Raw genomic sequence first — 20,851 nt, forward strand, 5'->3', positions numbered from 1 at the left:
TTAATGTCATCAAACACAACAGCGGCATCGAGCAGCAAAGACTGACAAGTGTTTGGATCGTTTTCATTCCTGCAGAAAATCCCAGCTCAGTTTTTGGAAACTTGATGAATGGAGCAGCATCCATACAGGAGAATCTCTGTGTTCCATTTGTACAGTTTCATGTTTCCCTTTGAGCTTCATCATTTTATAATAGAACTTTTTACACGACGAGTGAAACAGATGAGATTTCCTCAACTGTCTCTCTTGAAAATATGTTTTAACATTGTGTTGTTGTATTTGTTTACAGGGTTTGATCCACTCCTTCTCTTACATGAATAATATTCAGACAGAGTCAGATGATAACTTACAGTTTATAGTTTATATGAATTTGAGTGGAAATGTTTCAGTTTCTTCCTTTTTATGTATCTAATACAGAAAAAAAATCTAAATTCAAGTTCTTTTTTCAGTGAAATTGATGCTAGAACAAATATGAAGCAACAAAACTGTGTTTGTTTTCCATTACAGGTATAAAGAAACCTTCAGTGATCCATCTTCATGTTTGTTCTTTAGTATTTTTCAGGAAGTGAACTATAGAACTCCCAGTTCTGTTCGTCAGTACAAAGACTCAGCCCTCATTTCACTTTAACATGTAATTCATTTCTCACCCTGAAACCCAGCAACACTAACAATTTAGAATCCTGTCTCCAACTCAGATTATTTGACTCTATTAACTAAAATGTACAATTATAGGAAGGGATTTTGATAAACACTCAGAACACGCCACGTCAGATTCAACAAACGCTCTTAACTTCGGAAAAAGTGTGTAAACGACCTGCGTAAATGATGAATCCCACTCGTGCGTATCTACTATCCACGTGCACGAGGATAGTAGATTTGCATACTCCACGCCCAAGATTATACCATAATAGGCTGCGCTTCCTCGCTCCTGTGCCAGGAAGTGTTGAGTGTTGAGTCATGAGAATGGCATCAAGGCGCAAAAAGAACAACTTTAGGGGCTCTGAGACTGAAGTTCTGCTTTCAGAGATCCAAAAAGGAAAATCTGTCATTTTTAGCAGTGTCAGCAGTGGAATTACGGGAACTGCTAAAGCAAAGAAATGGGAAGCAATTAGGAGTGCTGTTAATTTCGTGTCACCTGTAGTTGTCACCGAAATAATAAAAAAAAGAAATGGTTTAATATGAAAATAGCTTTTAAAAAAAGACGTTGTCACAGCCACTGCTGCAACTCCAGGGCCAGCTTAAGTGTTTCTTTTCTTTTCCTGGTTTTTCCTTCCACCAGCAGGAGGGGATGCCATGCTGCCATGACACACCAGTTTTCTATTGTTTGTTAATTATTCTTCCTTCTATAAATATTTGGTTGCTTCCCCTTTTCTTTGCCAGATTGTTTTTGCATTAGCTGCGTTATCCTGGTCTTTCAGAGTTATCGTCTTGTTTCATGTTTTTGGAATTTTGGAATATTGGATTACGTCATCCTAAAATAAATATACTTTGGAAAACCATCTACTTCACCTGTCTCTGTGTTTCCGCTCCGGGGTCCACACTTCTCATCAAATCGTGACAGACGTCTCGCCATGGGCAGGCGCTCGGTGACTGCAACTAAAGCCGTGCAATCAGTTGTTGCTTCATTATGATTTTTAGTGTCTGTGTATTCTCAGTTTTTAATATGTCTACTTCTGTTTAGATGTGATGTAGTAGTGGTTTTGTCTGGTCTCGTGTGCACTGCTTTCGTGTCCCTGATGGTCTAGTGCAGACCTGGGCATTGTACGGCCCCCGGGCCGCATACGGCCCTTTGGTTGACTCTGACCGGCCCGTGTAAGGTTAATTGGAAATTACAAAGTAAAAATATTTTCTTATTTTACCTGATGCATGGACTGAAGCTGCATTTTATTTTTATTTTGAAGTTGTTTTTTATTCACGTACATGATGATGTAAAACGTATATCGAGACATGCACATGATTGGATCGTTGTCACTAGCAAGTCACAAGACGACTTTAGCCCTCAGAAATGTCTGCTCATGCTAAAAAAAGAAAGGTAGATACCGAATGCAGGGTTTTCAACAAAAATTGGACTGCTAAGTATTTATTTACTGAAGTCAGAGGTAAAGCCGTGTGTTTAGTTTGCAGGGAGCAGATCGCCGTGTTTAAGGACTACAATTTGAGTCAGCATTAGGAGACGAAACAAGCGAAGAAATTCAAGAACGTGACTGATGCTGAAAGGGCACGGACATCGGAAGCTTTGCTAGCTAAACTGCAAAAGCAGCAAGGCTTTTTTACCAAGCTTCACACATCCAGGGATGCAGCAACCAAGACCAGCTTTGTGATATCCCACAAAATCGCTAAAAACAGTAAGCCATTCTCGGAGGAGGAGTTCATCAAAGAGTGCTTGGTGGACTCTTCAGCACTAATATGCCCTGAACAAAAAGAAGCATTTGAGAAAGTCCCGCTCTCCAGGCGAACCATGACGAGAAGGGTCGAGGACATATCGGGGAATCTGGAGCTTCAGCTGCAACGTGAAGTGGCAACTTTTGACTTTTTCTCCTTGGCTTTGGACGAAAGCTGTGATGTCCGTGACACAGCCCAGTTACTAGTATTTGTCCGCGGGATAACGCCGGACTTCAAGATTACAGAGGAGCTGGCAGCAATGCGGTCGATGAAAGGGACGACTACAGGGAGCGATCTCTTCACGGAGGTAAATGCGTGCATGGACACACTGGGACTGAAATGGGACAGACTGGCAAGTGTCACAACGGACGGTTGTCCAAATCTTACAGGGAAAAATGTGGGACTTTTAAAACGTATGCAAGATAAAGTGACTGAAATCGACACAGATCAGAAATAGGTATTTTTGCATTGTATTATACACCAACATGTGTTGTGCAAGTCACTGCTAAAAATGAACCATGTTATTGATGTTGTTACTAAAATAGTAAACTTCATCAGGGCACGGGCATTAAATCACAGACAGTTTGTCGCACTTTTGGAGGACCATGAGTCTGAGCATAGTGACATCGGCTACCACACAGCTGTCAGATGGCTCAGTCTGGGCAAAGTGCTAAAAAGAGTTTGGGACCTGAAAACAGAGATTCGAGAGTTTTGTCAGATGAAAGGCAAAGACATCCCAGAGCTCTCAGATGAGAACTGTATGGCAGATTTTGCATTTGCTGTTGATGTGACTGCACTGATGAATGAACTGAACACCAAACTGCAAGGCAGGGGCCTTTTTGTTCATGAAATGCACACCCTGGTGAAGGCTTTCATGAGAAAGATGCTGTTTCTTTCAAGCCAAGTGGAGAGCAACAATCTCACTCACATGCAAACCCTGAAAGAAGTCACACCATCAGCTGATCACCTCCACAGGTACTCATCCATGTTAGGAGCATTGCATTGTGAGTTTTTAAGGAGATTTGAAGATCTCAGAACAATCGAGGATGAAATGCACATGATTTCCTCTCCCTTTACCTGCAGTGTGGATAATGCACCCAGTGATGTTCAGCTGGAACTCATTGACCTGCAGTCTGATGCAGTACTGGCAGAGCACTGCTGGATTTCTACTCTTCTCTCAAGGAGGAGACCTTTCCAAACATGAAGAGACATGCTCAGAAGATGTTGGTTCTCTTTGGCTCTGCCTACATATGTGAACAAACATTTTCAATGATGAAGTTTACGAAGTCCAGGTATAGATCATCTCTCACTGACGATCATCTGTCAGCTGTGCTTCGCATCTCCACCTCAGATATTCAACCTGACTTCGATGCACTCGTTAAAGGCCTACAGAAAGGTGATTTTTTGCACAAAACTGAAATAGCAGATCGATTCCTTATATACCATGGAATTTTTTTATGATTTTAAAATAAATTTAGGCCCCTGGATAGTCCTGATTAGGCCCAATAAACTATCACCACATTTGACTCGAATAGCCCGCCATTTGGCAAACCGGAAGTAGCAGACGACAGGTGCGTGACGTCACAAGTGCCAGCTGCTGGAACAACCCCCAACAATCAACATGTCTGATACTAGTAGTTCTAGTAGCGAAGTCAGCAGTTTGCCAGACCTGGACAGCTTCTTCACGGCAAATTTCGATCCGAATATTGTTGATGACAATGAAGAAGACAATGAAGAGCCTGAAGAAGAAACCGAGGAGGGATTGGGGCTAGAACCATACAGGTTCGAGCCAGCCATTGCCAGTGACAGTGGGTCGGAGTCCGAGTCCGAGAGCAGTGGGGACGATGATGATGATCATGGTGATTTTGGTCGTCTTCAGAATGCCGATTGGTGAGCATACACTGTGTTTGGTCTAGGCCACGAGTCTGGACGATGTTGATGAGGCATAAATAATTTTGTCGAGAGGGATAAGCACTGCACTGACAACTGAAGCTAACTGACACTGACAGCCTGTCAACACACTTTTTACACAGTGCCGGAGTCAGCGAGTGCAAACTGGAATGCTGGATCACAATTTTAATAGCTTCTTGTCAGACTTACCAGTGTCTAGCGTTTGTGATCGCTTTAGCCCGGTCGGATTGTGAAGGAAGGGGGCTGCTTAACGCGGTGATGACCGGTTGTTGAGCCGCTTTCAGTTTCACTCCTGTCAGTGAAACACCGGGGTGATATCGCTGCAAATACGTGGCCATGCTCGATGTGTTTCCACTGTTGTGTGGCTTTCTTGTACCACAGTGCCTACACACCGTCACGGTTTTATCCACCAACCTCTTTCCTTCTTCATTAAATTTGACAGGGAAGCCAAAATGCTCCCAAACAGGGGATTTAAATGACGTGGGGCGTTCAAGCTCCTCTGTTCCTCCGCTCGCCATGACCACGCTGTGTTGCAGGTTAGGGGTTTTCTTTATGTCAGCTACGTGTTATGTCTGTGTGGTAACCTAGGCGACAGGTTTGTGTGGCAGCGCGAGTATATGGAAAAAGGACGTAGCACTAGAGGCAGCAGTTATCGTCACCGAAGTCTAGCCTACTTTTATTTTCCATGCCCACTGTTCTACATGTTGTACGCTGAGGACAATAAATCACAAACGAGCCATAGGACTGTTTGCTTATTGAGGAGGGAACTGTTGCAGACCTTTACCCAGAGCATGGAAAGTAGCTCTGTCCCTGGAACTAGCGGAATGGTAACGGCTGTGTGAGGACTGAACAAGCGCACAATTTTTTTTTCACAAATCAATCCGAGGATCATGTGTGTGCCGAACTGAAATAATTGATCCGAACGGATCACGGATCAATGATGATCCGTTGCACCACTAGCCTTCACCACTCAACAAGCATAATACAATGGTGGCAGCCAGGAAAACCCATGGCACCTGTGACGTCACACGGAAGCCCTGCCCCCAGTCTGGAATTCCAGGAAGGATTTCCAAGCGGCAAATTTCTGGGTTTATGAAATGTTTTGGTGTAGGGTCCAATGATCATTATTGTTCCTCTGTGTATGTATTATGATTATGTTTTGAGTGTAGTGTCAGCTTTCCAAAGGCCTTTAACGCAGCGCCTTAGACCGCTCGGCCATCCTGACTGCTAAAAGGAATATTTGACGACACTGTCGGCGGGCCCAGGCATCATTCCAGCGAATATGTGGGTCTGCGTTGTGTTCGTGTTGAAGGGGAATATTGACGAGGCATGCAGCTTCATGGAAGACTCTCCTTCTGTGATGGGACTGTGATAACAATTTCCCTGCACCTTGAAACGGGACACGAAAATCTTATTTCACTCCTTGGCGATATTTGTCTTTTCATCTGACGACTGTGTCAGTCACACAGAAATTCCTCGTTAGTATAATGGACAGTATCACTGCCTGTCACGCGGAAGATCGGGGTTCGATTCACCGACGGGGAGAGCTCGGTCTCTTATCAGCTGCCTGCCACCAAGTGATGATTGCTTTGATACTCTCACCCATCTTCGGCCTAAATGTCAATAGCCCCCTTCAAATAGCCTAACATGATGCCAGGTTTCTTCGGTCAAAAGCCCTTTCCCGTTTACTATGGTGTTAAGTGCAAACCAAGACCTTATAATCAACAATGTGCCTTTTGCTAATGATTCTGTCCTGCCCAAAGCACTGTAGAAGGTTGTGACAACTGTAACAGTCACAGTGCCGTGTGGATTAAGAGTTTTTCAAACTTTGACAAAACCAACATTCCTGTGGGGGATGTTTACGTATGTGGATATAAACCAGATCTTCATTTTCTTTCCACAAAGGAAAAAGAGACAGAAACTGCCTAATTTACAACACCCTTAAGAGCTTTTGGGGAGTCAACTCACTCTTGGAAAAGTGGGAGACTTACTATCTTATCTAGACCATAACTCGAAAGTTGACACTTTAACACCCCTTTTCACCAGGAATCCGACCAGATGGCTATACATACGAACTGAGAAGACTCACTTGTAGTCAAATCTTAAACTATATTAAATGTGTTTGATAACCGTGTACAATTTCTTTCAGGTTTCCAGCTTGATCACAAGACGCATATAGAGACAATTTGTACGATTCTGGCTTAAATATTGACAAAGAACTGATTTTGGTGGAAAATGCCCAACCTGCCTGATGGAACCACATTGCCCCCTAGTGGTCTGCAGTGTTGATTAGTTGAACATATAAATCCCAAAAGGACTCAGTAAAATGGATATAAAATGGACAATTATGCAGCTAGTAACTTCTAACGATGTCCCTTCGGTATCTATTTGGTATTTGTTTAGTGTCCCCATTGTTAACACAGAAATTAGCATTGTGTAATTCACAATTCATATGTCACAATTTCATAGATATTCACCTGAATTTCGAAAGTCATAATTGTCTTTATCATGTGTGTTATTTTGATGTCTTTGTATTACAAGTCTATGTTATATCTTTAATCTGCATATCTTAACAAGATGTGGTGTTTTCAGAATCACCGAGACAAATGTTCTATGAGATGGGAGTAGTGGAGAAACACAGAATTCTTTGTCTAAATCCAGAAATCCCCCTAGCACAGATCACCTTACAGAGACATGCACACAGTTCAAGCATGGCATTGGCTGAAAAAGTAGTGTAAGCCCCGCCTCCGAGAGTCAAAACCCGGAACAGCGGAAAACACAGGCTTTTTTGCCTCTTTGCTCTCTTGCCTTCTCCCCTTCTTGCGGCTCGTGTGCTCTGGCTCGCTTCAGGCGCCTGCGCTTGCCCTCTTGTGCCCTGGATCTTGTTCCAGAAGGGTTCCAACCCAGAGTTTCAGAAGAAGATTTGAGCAGAAAACAGCTGCTCAGAGAGTTTTAGAAATGGTTTAAGCAGAAGAGAAGAGCTCGCCGGAGTTTGGGAGTTTTCCCATAATCTCAGGAGAGAGCGGAAGGACGTGTGGATAACGATGCAGCGGACGACCGGAGGAGACCCTCCAGAACCCAGTGAGACCCCGGAGACGAGAAAGAAAGACCCGAACAAAGATAAGAACAGAATGAAGTTTTCCTACCCAGAAAGCCAACTCCAAGCAACCTTTTATTAATCTTCTGTGAACTTAAGTTCACTTCATCAGAGAAAGCAGCAACGGACCAACTCTGACACAACGATGGATTTGATCATCCCACAGTAAAGCCCTCGACATCATCGTCCCCGTTTCCCGGTGAAAGAAGCAACTGAGAAGTCCGCTAAAGTCAGCCACCACAGCCAGGAAGGCCCAGAGAGCGGAAGAGAAATCCCCTCGGACCCGCGTGGCCGCTACCATTGGTCCGAAACGACTGAACAGAACTTCAGCACAGTAAGACCGACCCGTTTTCACCTTAAAGTGGGTTTGATGGATGTCTCGAGGCTTTCACAGAATGATAAATTAATCCGAAATGTCAGTACAGTATTTAGATTCAAATAGTCAGCCAACCCAAACTATTTGAATAAATCCAGTATTTTCCCATTCCCCATATTTTATTTTATATTCACTAAGTGTTTTATATAATCACCCATATTCAATGCATCTCCCGTTTGTTTAAAGGTTCATGTCTAAGATCATATCATTGTAATAAACAGCTCATATATCTATATATATGTTATAATCACAGATTGTGTCGTATGCTTTCTTTACGTAATGTCTGTCCAACCAAACGAGAACTTCACGAAAGTAGCGAGATATGAGACTGAATATTAATTGAATATTAATTTAACACAAGGATCGTAAGATTTCGAACAGTTTTCCGACCTGACTGTGACTTAAAATTAAGTCAAAACCTAGGTTGGTGGTGCCCCTAAATTCGAGGTAAGGTTTATTTGAGACTGTAAGAACATCTCATAAATCCTTATATTTAATAGGTATATAAATACCCGGTAACGCTACACAACACAGCTTGTTGAGCTGTGGTCAGAAGATTCTCATGCAACAAGTGTCTTGGCTGTTGTTTAACAGGGCTCCTGAGGCAAACAAATAGTAGGCATAGCATTTGGAAGCAAGAACTCTTCGGAGGTAAAGCGGCCACAATAATCTTTAAACTAGATGATGCAGTGGCAGAATAGCAATACGACATGGTATTGCTAAGCAAGGAGTAAACTTGAGTTGCCTTGCCAGTGAAAATGGTCCTCTAGGAGAACTCTGCAATGTCAGAAGTGGGATTTGAACCCAATCCTCCAGGGGAGACTGCGAACTTAACGCAGCGCCTTAGACTGCTCGGCCATCCTGACTACTAAAAGGAATATTTGACGACACTGTCGGCGGGCCCAGGCATCATTCCAGCGAATATGTGGGTCTGCGTTGTGTTCGTGTTGAAGGGGAATATTGACGAGGCATGCAGCTTCATGGAAGACTCTCCTTCTGAGTGATGGGACTGTGATAGCAATTTTCCTGCACCTTGAAACGGGACACGAAAATCTTATTTCACTCCTTGGCGATAGTTGTCTTTTCATCTGACGACTGTGTCAGTCACACAGAAATTCCTCGTTAGTATAATGGACAGTATCTCCGCCTGTCACGCGGAAGATCGGGGTTCGATTCCCCGACGGGGAGAGCTAGGTCTTTTATCAGCTGCCTGCCACCAAGTGATGATTGCTTTGATACTCTCACCCATCTTCGGCCTAAATGTCAATAGCCCCCTTCAAATAGCCTAACATGAGGCCAGGTTGCTTCGGTAAAAAGCCCTTTCCCGTTTACTATGGTGTTAAGTGCAAACCAAGACCTTATAATCAACAATGTGCCTTTTGCTAATGATTCTGTCCTGCCCAAAGCACTGTAGAAGGTTGTGACAACACAGCTTGTTGAGCTGTGGTCAGAAGATTCTCATGCAACAAGTGTCTTGGCTGTTGTTTAACAGGGCTCCTGATGCAAACAAATAGTAGGCATAGCATTTGGTAGCAAGAACTCTTCGGAGGTAAAGCGGCAACAATAATCTTTAAACTAGATGATGCAGTGGCAGAATAGCAATACGACATGGTATTGCTAAGCAAGGAGTAAACTTGAGTTGCCTTGCCAGAGAAAATGGTCCTCTAGGAGATCTCTGCAATGTCAGAAGTGGGATTTGAACCCACGACTCCAGGGGAGACTGCGACTTGAACGCAGCGCCTTAGACCGCTCGGCCATCCTGACTACTAAAAGGAATATTTGACGACACTGTCAGCGGGCCCAGGCATCATTCCAGCGAATATGTGGGTCTGCGTTGTCTTCGTGTTGAAGGGGAATATTGACGAGGCATGCAGCTTCATGGAAGACTCTCCTTCTGAGTGATGGGACTGTGATAGCAATTTTCCTGCACCTTGAAACGGGACACGAAAATCTTATTTCACTCCTTGGCGATAGTTGTCTTTTCATCTGACGACTGTGTCAGTCACACAGAAATTCCTCGTTAGTATAATGGATAGTATCTCCGCATGTTACGCGGAAGATCGGGGTTAGATTCCCCGATGGGGAGAGCTCTGTCTTTTATCAGCTGCCTGCCACCAAGTGATGATTGTTTTGATACTCTCACCCATCTTCGGCCTAAATGTCAATAGCCCCCTTCAAATAGCCTAACATGAGGCCAGGTTGCTTCGGTCAAAAGCCCTTTCCCGTTTACAATGGTGTTAAGTGCAAACCAAGACCTTATGATCAACAATGTTCCTTTTGCTAATGTTTCTGTCCTGCCCAAAGCACTGTAGAAGGTTGTGACAACACAGCTTGTTGAGCTGTGGTCAGAAGATTCTCATGCAACAAGTGTCTTGGCTGTTGTTTAACAGGTCTCCTGAGGCAAACAAATAGTAGGCATAGCATTTGGAAGCAAGAACTCTTCGGAGGTAAAGCAGCCACAATAATCTTTAAACTAGATGATGCAGTGGTAGAATAGCAATACGACATGGTATTGCTAAGCAAGGAGTAAACTTGGGTTGCCTTGCCAGTGAAAATTTTTTTCTAGGAGAAATCTGCAATGTCAGAAGTGGGATTTGAACCCACGCCTCCAGGGGAGACTGCGACCTTAACGCAGCGCCTTAGACCGCTCGGCCATCCTGACTGCTAAAAGGAATATTTGATGACACTGTCGGCGGGCCCAGGCATCATTCCAGCGAATATGTGGGTCTGCGTTGTGTTCGTGTTGAAGGGGAATATTGACGAGGCATGCAGCTTCATGGAAGACTCTCCTTCTGAGTGATGGGACTGTGATAGCAATTTTCCTGCACCTTGAAACGGAACACCAAAATCTTATTTCACTCCTTGGCGATAGTTGTCTTTTCATCTGACGACTGTGTCAGTCACACAGAAATTCCTCGTTAGTATAATGGACAGTATCTCCGCCTGTCACGCGGAAGATCGGGGTTCGATTCCCCGACGGGGAGAAAATGGGCTTTTATCAGCTGCCTGCCACCAAGTGATGATTGTTTTGATACTCTCACCCATCTTCGGCCTAAATGTCAATAGCCCCCTTAAAATAGCCTAACATGAGGCCAGGTTGCTTCGGTCAAAAGCCCTTTCCCGTTTACTATGGTGTTAAGTGCAAACCAAGACCTTATAATCAGCAATGTTCCTTTTGCTAATGATTCTGTCCTGCCCAAAGCACTGTAGAAGGTTGTGACAACACAGCTTGTTGAGCTGTGGTCAGAAGATTCTCATGCAACAAGTGTCTTGGCTGTTGTTTAACAGGTCTCCTGAGGCAAACAAATAGTAGGCATAGCATTTGGAAGCAAGAACTCTTCGGAGGTAAAGCGGCCACAATAATCTTTAAACTAGATGATGCAGTGGCAGAATAGCAATACGACATGGTATTGCTAAGCAAGGAGTAAACTTTGGTTGCCTTGCCAGTGAAAATTTTTCTCTAGGAGAAATCTGCAATGTCAGAAGTGGGATTTGAACCCACGCCTCCAGGGGAGACTGCTACCTTAACGCAGCGCCTTAGACTGCTCGGCCATCCTGACTACTAAAAGGAATATTTGACGACACTGTCGGCGGGCCCAGGCATCATTCCAGCGAATATGTGGGTCTGCGTTGTGTTCGTGTTGAAGGGGAATATTGACGAGGCATGCAGCTTCATGGAAGACTCTCCTTCTGAGTGATGGGACTGTGATAGCAATTTTCCTGCACCTTAAAACGGGACACGAAAATCTTATTTCACTCCTTGCCGATAGTTGTCTTTTCATCTGACGACTGTGTCAGTCACACAGAAATTCCTCGTTAGTATAATGGACAGTATCTCCGCCTGTCACGCGGAAGATCAGGGTTCGATTCCCCGACGGGGAGAGCTAGGTCTTTTATCAGCTGCCTGCCACCAAGTGATGATTGCTTTGATACTCTCACCCATCTTCGGCCTAAATGTCAATAGCCCCCTTCAAATAGCCTAACATGAGGCCAGGTTGCTTCGGTCAAAAGCCCTTTCCCGTTTACTATGGTGTTAAGTGCAAACCAAGACCTTATAATCAACAATGTGCCTTTTGCTAATGATTCTGTCCTGCCCAAAGCACTGTAGAAGGTTGTGACAACACAGCTTGTTGAGCTGTGGTCAGAAGATTCTCATGCAACAAGTGTCTTGGCTGTTGTTTAACAGGGCTCCTGATGCAAACAAATAGTAGGCATAGCATTTGGAAGCAAGAACTCTTCGGAGGTAAAGCGGCCACAATAATCTTTAAACTAGATGATGCAGTGGCAGAATAGCAATACGACATGGCATTGCTAAACAAGGAGTAAACTTGAGTTGCCTTGCCAGTGAAAATGGTCCTCTAGGAGATCTTTTCAATGTCAGAAGTGGGATTTGAACCCACGACTCCAGGGGAGACTGCGACCTTAACGCAGCGCCTTAGACCGCTCGGCCATCCTGACTACTAAAAGGAATATTTGACGACACTGTCAGCGGGCCCAGGCATCATTCCAGCGAATATGTGGGTCTGCGTTGTCTTCGTGTTGAAGGGGAATATTGACGAGGCATGCAGCTTCATGGAAGACTCTCCTTCTGAGTGATGGGACTGTGATAGCAATTTTCCTGCACCTTGAAACGGGACACGAAAATCTTATTTCACTCCTTGGCGATAGTTGTCTTTTCATCTGACGACTGTGTCAGTCACACAGAAATTCCTCGTTAGTATAATGGATAGTATCTCCGCATGTTACGCGGAAGATCGGGGTTAGATTCCCCGATGGGGAGAGCTCTGTCTTTTATCAGCTGCCTGCCACCAAGTGATGATTGTTTTGATACTCTCACCCATCTTCGGCCTAAATGTCAATAGCCCCCTTCAAATAGCCTAACATGAGGCCAGGTTGCTTCGGTCAAAAGCCCTTTCCCGTTTACAATGGTGTTAAGTGCAAACCAAGACCTTATAATCAACAATGTTCCTTTTGCTAATGTTTCTGTCCTGCCCAAAGCACTGTAGAAGGTTGTGACAACACAGCTTGTTGAGCTGTGGTCAGAAGATTCTCATGCAACAAGTGTCTTGGCTGTTGTTTAACAGGTCTCCTGAGGCAAACAAATAGTAGGCATAGCATTTGGAAGCAAGAACTCTTCGGAGGTAAAGCAGCCACAATAATCTTTAAACTAGATGATGCAGTGGTAGAATAGCAATACGACATGGTATTGCTAAGCAAGGAGTAAACTTGGGTTGCCTTGCCAGTGAAAATTTTTTTCTAGGAGAAATCTGCAATGTCAGAAGTGGGATTTGAACCCACGCCTCCAGGGGAGACTGCGACCTTAACGCAGCGCCTTAGACCGCTCGGCCATCCTGACTGCTAAAAGGAATATTTGATGACACTGTCGGCGGGCCCAGGCATCATTCCAGCGAATATGTGGGTCTGCGTTGTGTTCGTGTTGAAGGGGAATATTGACGAGGCATGCAGCTTCATGGAAGACTCTCCTTCTGAGTGATGGGACTGTGATAGCAATTTTCCTGCACCTTGAAACGGAACACCAAAATCTTATTTCACTCCTTGGCGATAGTTGTCTTTTCATCTGACGACTGTGTCAGTCACACAGAAATTCCTCGTTAGTATAATGGACAGTATCTCCGCCTGTCACGCGGAAGATCGGGGTTCGATTCCCCGACGGGGAGAAAATGGGCTTTTATCAGCTGCCTGCCACCAAGTGATGATTGTTTTGATACTCTCACCCATCTTCGGCCTAAATGTCAATAGCCCCCTTAAAATAGCCTAACATGAGGCCAGGTTGCTTCGGTCAAAAGCCCTTTCCCGTTTACTATGGTGTTAAGTGCAAACCAAGACCTTATAATCAGCAATGTTCCTTTTGCTAATGATTCTGTCCTGCCCAAAGCACTGTAGAAGGTTGTGACAACACAGCTTGTTGAGCTGTGGTCAGAAGATTCTCATGCAACAAGTGTCTTGGCTGTTGTTTAACAGGTCTCCTGAGGCAAACAAATAGTAGGCATAGCATTTGGAAGCAAGAACTCTTCGGAGGTAAAGCGGCCACAATAATCTTTAAACTAGATGATGCAGTGGCAGAATAGCAATACGACATGGTATTGCTAAGCAAGGAGTAAACTTGAGTTGCCTTGCCAGTGAAAATGGTCCTCTAGGAGAACTCTGCAATGTCAGAAGTGGGATTTGAACCCAATCCTCCAGGGGAGACTGCGAACTTAACGCAGCGCCTTAGACTGCTCGGCCATCCTGACTACTAAAAGGAATATTTGACGACACTGTCGGCGGGCCCAGGCATCATTCCAGCGAATATGTGGGTCTGCGTTGTGTTCGTGTTGAAGGGGAATATTGACGAGGCATGCAGCTTCATGGAAGACTCTCCTTCTGAGTGATGGGACTGTGATAGCAATTTTCCTGCACCTTGAAACGGGACACGAAAATCTTATTTCACTCCTTGGCGATAGTTGTCTTTTCATCTGACGACTGTGTCAGTCACACAGAAATTCCTCGTTAGTATAATGGACAGTATCTCCGCCTGTCACGCGGAAGATCGGGGTTCGATTCCCCGACGGGGAGAGCTAGGTCTTTTATCAGCTGCCTGCCACCAAGTGATGATTGCTTTGATACTCTCACCCATCTTCGGCCTAAATGTCAATAGCCCCCTTCAAATAGCCTAACATGAGGCCAGGTTGCTTCGGTAAAAAGCCCTTTCCCGTTTACTATGGTGTTAAGTGCAAACCAAGACCTTATAATCAACAATGTGCCTTTTGCTAATGATTCTGTCCTGCCCAAAGCACTGTAGAAGGTTGTGACAACACAGCTTGTTGAGCTGTGGTCAGAAGATTCTCATGCAACAAGTGTCTTGGCTGTTGTTTAACAGGGCTCCTGATGCAAACAAATAGTAGGCATAGCATTTGGTAGCAAGAACTCTTCGGAGGTAAAGCGGCAACAATAATCTTTAAACTAGATGATGCAGTGGCAGAATAGCAATACGACATGGTATTGCTAAGCAAGGAGTAAACTTGAGTTGCCTTGCCAGAGAAAATGGTCCTCTAGGAGATCTCTGCAATGTCAGAAGTGGGATTTGAACCCACGACTCCAGGGGAGACTGCGACTTGAACGCAGCGCCTTAGACCGCTCGGCCATCCTGACTACTAAAAGGAATATTTGACGACACTGTCAGCGGGCCCAGGCATCATTCCAGCGAATATGTGGGTCTGCGTTGTCTTCGTGTTGAAGGGGAATATTGACGAGGCATGCAGCTTCATGGAAGACTCTCCTTCTGAGTGATGGGACTGTGATAGCAATTTTCCTGCACCTTGAAACGGGACACGAAAATCTTATTTCACTCCTTGGCGATAGTTGTCTTTTCATCTGACGACTGTGTCAGTCACACAGAAATTCCTCGTTAGTATAATGGATAGTATCTCCGCATGTTACGCGGAAGATCGGGGTTAGATTCCCCGATGGGGAGAGCTCTGTCTTTTATCAGCTGCCTGCCACCAAGTGATGATTGTTTTGATACTCTCACCCATCTTCGGCCTAAATGTCAATAGCCCCCTTCAAATAGCCTAACATGAGGCCAGGTTGCTTCGGTCAAAAGCCCTTTCCCGTTTACAATGGTGTTAAGTGCAAACCAAGACCTTATAATCAACAATGTTCCTTTTGCTAATGTTTCTGTCCTGCCCAAAGCACTGTAGAAGGTTGTGACAACACAGCTTGTTGAGCTGTGGTCAGAAGATTCTCATGCAACAAGTGTCTTGGCTGTTGTTTAACAGGTCTCCTGAGGCAAACAAATAGTAGGCATAGCATTTGGAAGCAAGAACTCTTCGGAGGTAAAGCAGCCACAATAATCTTTAAACTAGATGATGCAGTGGTAGAATAGCAATACGACATGGTATTGCTAAGCAAGGAGTAAACTTGGGTTGCCTTGCCAGTGAAAATTTTTTTCTAGGAGAAATCTGCAATGTCAGAAGTGGGATTTGAACCCACGCCTCCAGGGGAGACTGCGACCTTAACGCAGCGCCTTAGACCGCTCGGCCATCCTGACTGCTAAAAGGAATATTTGATGACACTGTCGGCGGGCCCAGGCATCATTCCAGCGAATATGTGGGTCTGCGTTGTGTTCGTGTTGAAGGGGAATATTGACGAGGCATGCAGCTTCATGGAAGACTCTCCTTCTGAGTGATGGGACTGTGATAGCAATTTTCCTGCACCTTGAAACGGAACACCAAAATCTTATTTCACTCCTTGGCGATAGTTGTCTTTTCATCTGACGACTGTGTCAGTCACACAGAAATTCCTCGTTAGTATAATGGACAGTATCTCCGCCTGTCACGCGGAAGATCGGGGTTCGATTCCCCGACGGGGAGAAAATGGGCTTTTATCAGCTGCCTGCCACCAAGTGATGATTGTTTTGATACTCTCACCCATCTTCGGCCTAAATGTCAATAGCCCCCTTAAAATAGCCTAACATGAGGCCAGGTTGCTTCGGTCAAAAGCCCTTTCCCGTTTACTATGGTGTTAAGTGCAAACCAAGACCTTATAATCAGCAATGTTCCTTTTGCTAATGATTCTGTCCTGCCCAAAGCACTGTAGAAGGTTGTGACAACACAGCTTGTTGAGCTGTGGTCAGAAGATTCTCATGCAACAAGTGTCTTGGCTGTTGTTTAACAGGTCTCCTGAGGCAAACAAATAGTAGGCATAGCATTTGGAAGCAAGAACTCTTCGGAGGTAAAGCGGCCACAATAATCTTTAAACTAGATGATGCAGTGGCAGAATAGCAATACGACATGGTATTGCTAAGCAAGGAGTAAACTTTGGTTGCCTTGCCAGTGAAAATTTTTCTCTAGGAGAAATCTGCAATGTCAGAAGTGGGATTTGAACCCACGCCTCCAGGGGAGACTGCTACCTTAACGCAGCGCCTTAGACTGCTCGGCCATCCTGACTACTAAAAGGAATATTTGACGACACTGTCGGCGGGCCCAGGCATCATTCCAGCGAATATGTGGGTCTGCGTTGTGTTCGTGTTGAAGGGGAATATTGACGAGGCATGCAGCTTCATGGAAGACTCTCCTTCTGAGTGATGGGACTGTGATAGCAATTTTCCTGCACCTTAAAACGGGACACGAAAATCTTATTTCACTCCTTGCCGATAGTTGTCTTTTCATCTGACGACTGTGTCAGTCACACAGAAATTCCTCGTTAGTATAATGGACAGTATCTCCGCCTGTCACGCGGAAGATCAGGGTTCGATTCCCCGACGGGGAGAGCTAGGTCTTTTATCAGCTGCCTGCCACCAAGTGATGATTGCTTTGATACTCTCACCCATCTTCGGCCTAAATGTCAATAGCCCCCTTCATATAGCCTAACATGAGGCCAGGTTGCTTCGGTCAAAAGCCCTTTCCCGTTTACTATGGTGTTAAGTGCAAACCAAGACCTTATAATCAACAATGTGCCTTTTGCTAATGATTCTGTCCTGCCCAAAGCACTGTAGAAGGTTGTGACAACACAGCTTGTTGAGCTGTGGTCAGAAGATTCTCATGCAACAAGTGTCTTGGCTGTTGTTTAACAGGGCTCCTGATGCAAACAAATAGTAGGCATAGCATTTGGAAGCAAGAACTCTTCGGAGGTAAAGCGGCCACAATAATCTTTAAACTAGATGATGCAGTGGCAGAATAGCAATACGACATGGTATTGCTAAACAAGGAGTAAACTTGAGTTGCCTTGCCAGTGAAAATGGTCCTCTAGGAGATCTCTGCAATGTCAGAAGTGGGATTTGAACCCACGACTCCAGGGGAGACTGCGACCTTAACGCAGCGCCTTAGACCGCTCGGCCATCCTGACTACTAAAAGGAATATTTGACGACACTGTCAGCGGGCCCAGGCATCATTCCAGCGAATATGTGGGTCTGCGTTTTCTTCGTGTTGAAGGGGAATATTGACGAGGCATGCAGCTTCATGGAAGACTCTCCTTCTGAGTGATGGGACTGTGATAGCAATTTTCCTGCACCTTGAAACGGGACACGAAAATCTTATTTCACTCCTTGGCGATAGTTGTCTTTTCATCTGACGACTGTGTCAGTCACACAGAAATTCCTCGTTAGTATAATGGATAGTATCTCCGCATGTCACGCGGAAGATCGGGGTTAGATTCCCCGATGGGGAGAGCTCTGTCTTTTATCAGCTGCCTGCCACCAAGTGATGATTGTTTTGATACTCTCACCCATCTTCGGCCTAAATGTCAATAGCCCCCTTCAAATAGCCTAACATGAGGCCAGGTTGCTTCGGTCAAAAGCCCTTTCCCGTTTACAATGGTGTTAAGTGCAAACCAAGACCTTATAATCAACAATGTTCCTTTTGCTAATGTTTCTGTCCTGCCCAAAGCACTGTAGAAGGTTGTGACAACACAGCTTGTTGAGCTGTGGTCAGAAGATTCTCATGCAACAAGTGTCTTGGCTGTTGTTTAACAGGTCTCCTGAGGCAAACAAATAGTAGGCATAGCATTTGGAAGCAAGAACTCTTCGGAGGTAAAGCAGCCACAATAATCTTTAAACTAGATGATGCAGTGGTAGAATAGCAATACGACATGGTATTGCTAAGCAAGGAGTAAACTTGGGTTGCCTTGCCAGTGAAAATTTTTTTCTAGGAGAAATCTGCAATGTCAGAAGTGGGATTTGAACCCACGCCTCCAGGGGAGACTGCGACCTTAACGCAGCGCCTTAGACCGCTCGGCCATCCTGACTGCTAAAAGGAATATTTGATGACACTGTCGGCGGGCCCAGGCATCATTCCAGCGAATATGTGGGTCTGCGTTGTGTTCGTGTTGAAGGGGAATATTGACGAGGCATGCAGCTTCATGGAAGACTCTCCTTCTGAGTGATGGGACTGTGATAGCAATTTTCCTGCACCTTGAAACGGAACACCAAAATCTTATTTCACTCCTTGGCGATAGTTGTCTTTTCATCTGACGACTGTGTCAGTCACACAGAAATTCCTAGTTAGTATAATGGACAGTATCTCCGCCTGTCACGCGGAAGATCGGGGTTCGATTCCCCGACGGGGAGAAAATGGGCTTTTATCAGCTGCCTGCCACCAAGTGATGATTGTTTTGATACTCTCACCCATCTTCGGCCTAAATGTCAATAGCCCCCTTAAAATAGCCTAACATGAGGCCAGGTTGCTTCGGTCAAAAGCCCTTTCCCGTTTACTATGGTGTTAAGTGCAAACCAAGACCTTATAATCAGCAATGTTCCTTTTGCTAATGATTCTGTCCTGCCCAAAGCACTGTAGAAGGTTGTGACAACACAGCTTGTTGAGCTGTGGTCAGAAGATTCTCATGCAACAAGTGTCTTGGCTGTTGTTTAACAGGTCTCCTGAGGCAAACAAATAGTAGGCATAGCATTTGGAAGCAAGAACTCTTCGGAGGTAAAGCGGCCACAATAATCTTTAAACTAGATGATGCAGTGGCAGAATAGCAATACGACATGGTATTGCTAAGCAAGGAGTAAACTTTGGTTGCCTTGCCAGTGAAAATTTTTCTCTAGGAGAAATCTGCAATGTCAGAAGTGGGATTTGAACCCACGCCTCCAGGGGAGACTGCTACCTTAACGCAGCGCCTTAGACTGCTCGGCCATCCTGACTACTAAAAGGAATATTTGACGACACTGTCGGCGGGCCCAGGCATCATTCCAGCGAATATGTGGGTCTGCGTTGTGTTCGTGTTGAAGGGGAATATTGACGAGGCATGCAGCTTCATGGAAGACTCTCCTTCTGAGTGATGGGACTGTGATAGCAATTTTCCTGCACCTTAAAACGGGACACGAAAATCTTATTTCACTCCTTGCCGATAGTTGTCTTTTCATCTGACGACTGTGTCAGTCACACAGAAATTCCTCGTTAGTATAATGGACAGTATCTCCGCCTGTCACGCGGAAGATCAGGGTTCGATTCCCCGACGGGGAGAGCTAGGTCTTTTATCAGCTGCCTGCCACCAAGTGATGATTGCTTTGATACTCTCACCCATCTTCGGCCTAAATGTCAATAGCCCCCTTCAAATAGCCTAACATGAGGCCAGGTTGCTTCGGTCAAAAGCCCTTTCCCGTTTACTATGGTGTTAAGTGCAAACCAAGACCTTATAATCAACAATGTGCCTTTTGCTAATGATTCTGTCCTGCCCAAAGCACTGTAGAAGGTTGTGACAACACAGCTTGTTGAGCTGTGGTCAGAAGATTCTCATGCAACAAGTGTCTTGGCTGTTGTTTAACAGGGCTCCTGATGCAAACAAATAGTAGGCATAGCATTTGGAAGCAAGAACTCTTCGGAGGTAAAGCGGCCACAATAATCTTTAAACTAGATGATGCAGTGGCAGAATAGCAATACGACATGGTATTGCTAAACAAGGAGTAAACTTGAGTTGCCTTGCCAGTGAAAATGGTCCTCTAGGAGATCTCTGCAATGTCAGAAGTGGGATTTGAACCCACGACTCCAGGGGAGACTGCGACCTTAACGCAGCGCCTTAGACCGCTCGGCCATCCTGACTACTAAAAGGAATATTTGACGACACTGTCAGCGGGCCCAGGCATCATTCCAGCGAATATGTGGGTCTGCGTTTTCTTCGTGTTGAAGGGGAATATTGACGAGGCATGCAGCTTCATGGAAGACTCTCCTTCTGAGTGATGGGACTGTGATAGCAATTTTCCTGCACCTTGAAACGGGACACGAAAATCTTATTTCACTCCTTGGCGATAGTTGTCTTTTCATCTGACGACTGTGTCAGTCACACAGAAATTCCTCGTTAGTATAATGGATAGTATCTCCGCATGTCACGCGGAAGATCGGGGTTAGATTCCCCGATGGGGAGAGCTCTGTCTTTTATCAGCTGCCTGCCACCAAGTGATGATTGTTTTGATACTCTCACCCATCTTCGGCCTAAATGTCAATAGCCCCCTTCAAATAGCCTAACATGAGGCCAGGTTGCTTCGGTCAAAAGCCCTTTCCCGTTTACAATGGTGTTAAGTGCAAACCAAGACCTTATAATCAACAATGTTCCTTTTGCTAATGTTTCTGTCCTGCCCAAAGCACTGTAG

The 20,851-nt window shown here is 45.0% G+C and overlaps 14 non-coding genes and 1 pseudogene across 14 annotated transcripts; 6 read left to right on the forward strand and 9 right to left on the reverse strand.

Annotated features, from left to right (window-relative positions):
* Positions 1-2,455: 2,455 nt before the first annotated feature.
* Positions 2,456-3,583, forward strand: LOC142380560 (general transcription factor II-I repeat domain-containing protein 2B-like; annotated as a pseudogene).
* A 5,296-nt stretch (positions 3,584-8,879) lies between these two features.
* Positions 8,880-8,951, forward strand: trnad-guc (transfer RNA aspartic acid (anticodon GUC)). The gene has a single exon. It is a non-coding gene; the product is annotated as a tRNA-Asp (tRNA).
* A 493-nt stretch (positions 8,952-9,444) lies between these two features.
* trnal-caa (transfer RNA leucine (anticodon CAA)) lies at positions 9,445-9,527 on the reverse strand. The gene has a single exon. It is a non-coding gene; the product is annotated as a tRNA-Leu (tRNA).
* An 815-nt stretch (positions 9,528-10,342) lies between these two features.
* On the reverse strand, positions 10,343-10,425 carry trnal-aag (transfer RNA leucine (anticodon AAG)). The gene has a single exon. It is a non-coding gene; the product is annotated as a tRNA-Leu (tRNA).
* Positions 10,426-10,675: 250 nt separating this feature from the next.
* Positions 10,676-10,747, forward strand: trnad-guc (transfer RNA aspartic acid (anticodon GUC)). Its single transcript has one exon. It is a non-coding gene; the product is annotated as a tRNA-Asp (tRNA).
* Positions 10,748-12,138: 1,391 nt separating this feature from the next.
* On the reverse strand, positions 12,139-12,221 carry trnal-aag (transfer RNA leucine (anticodon AAG)). The gene has a single exon. It is a non-coding gene; the product is annotated as a tRNA-Leu (tRNA).
* An 815-nt stretch (positions 12,222-13,036) lies between these two features.
* Positions 13,037-13,119, reverse strand: trnal-aag (transfer RNA leucine (anticodon AAG)). The gene has a single exon. It is a non-coding gene; the product is annotated as a tRNA-Leu (tRNA).
* A 250-nt stretch (positions 13,120-13,369) lies between these two features.
* trnad-guc (transfer RNA aspartic acid (anticodon GUC)) lies at positions 13,370-13,441 on the forward strand. Its single transcript has one exon. It is a non-coding gene; the product is annotated as a tRNA-Asp (tRNA).
* An 826-nt stretch (positions 13,442-14,267) lies between these two features.
* trnad-guc (transfer RNA aspartic acid (anticodon GUC)) lies at positions 14,268-14,339 on the forward strand. Its single transcript has one exon. It is a non-coding gene; the product is annotated as a tRNA-Asp (tRNA).
* Positions 14,340-14,832: 493 nt separating this feature from the next.
* Positions 14,833-14,915, reverse strand: trnal-caa (transfer RNA leucine (anticodon CAA)). The gene has a single exon. It is a non-coding gene; the product is annotated as a tRNA-Leu (tRNA).
* An 815-nt stretch (positions 14,916-15,730) lies between these two features.
* trnal-aag (transfer RNA leucine (anticodon AAG)) lies at positions 15,731-15,813 on the reverse strand. The gene has a single exon. It is a non-coding gene; the product is annotated as a tRNA-Leu (tRNA).
* Positions 15,814-16,063: 250 nt separating this feature from the next.
* On the forward strand, positions 16,064-16,135 carry trnad-guc (transfer RNA aspartic acid (anticodon GUC)). The gene has a single exon. It is a non-coding gene; the product is annotated as a tRNA-Asp (tRNA).
* A 1,391-nt stretch (positions 16,136-17,526) lies between these two features.
* trnal-aag (transfer RNA leucine (anticodon AAG)) lies at positions 17,527-17,609 on the reverse strand. The gene has a single exon. It is a non-coding gene; the product is annotated as a tRNA-Leu (tRNA).
* An 815-nt stretch (positions 17,610-18,424) lies between these two features.
* Positions 18,425-18,507, reverse strand: trnal-aag (transfer RNA leucine (anticodon AAG)). Its single transcript has one exon. It is a non-coding gene; the product is annotated as a tRNA-Leu (tRNA).
* Positions 18,508-20,220: 1,713 nt separating this feature from the next.
* On the reverse strand, positions 20,221-20,303 carry trnal-aag (transfer RNA leucine (anticodon AAG)). Its single transcript has one exon. It is a non-coding gene; the product is annotated as a tRNA-Leu (tRNA).
* Between the last annotated feature and the right edge of the window lie 548 nt (positions 20,304-20,851).

The sequence above is a fragment of the Odontesthes bonariensis genome, chromosome 5, assembly GCF_027942865.1.
Source record: "Odontesthes bonariensis isolate fOdoBon6 chromosome 5, fOdoBon6.hap1, whole genome shotgun sequence".
Taxonomy (NCBI): domain Eukaryota; kingdom Metazoa; phylum Chordata; class Actinopteri; order Atheriniformes; family Atherinopsidae; genus Odontesthes; species Odontesthes bonariensis.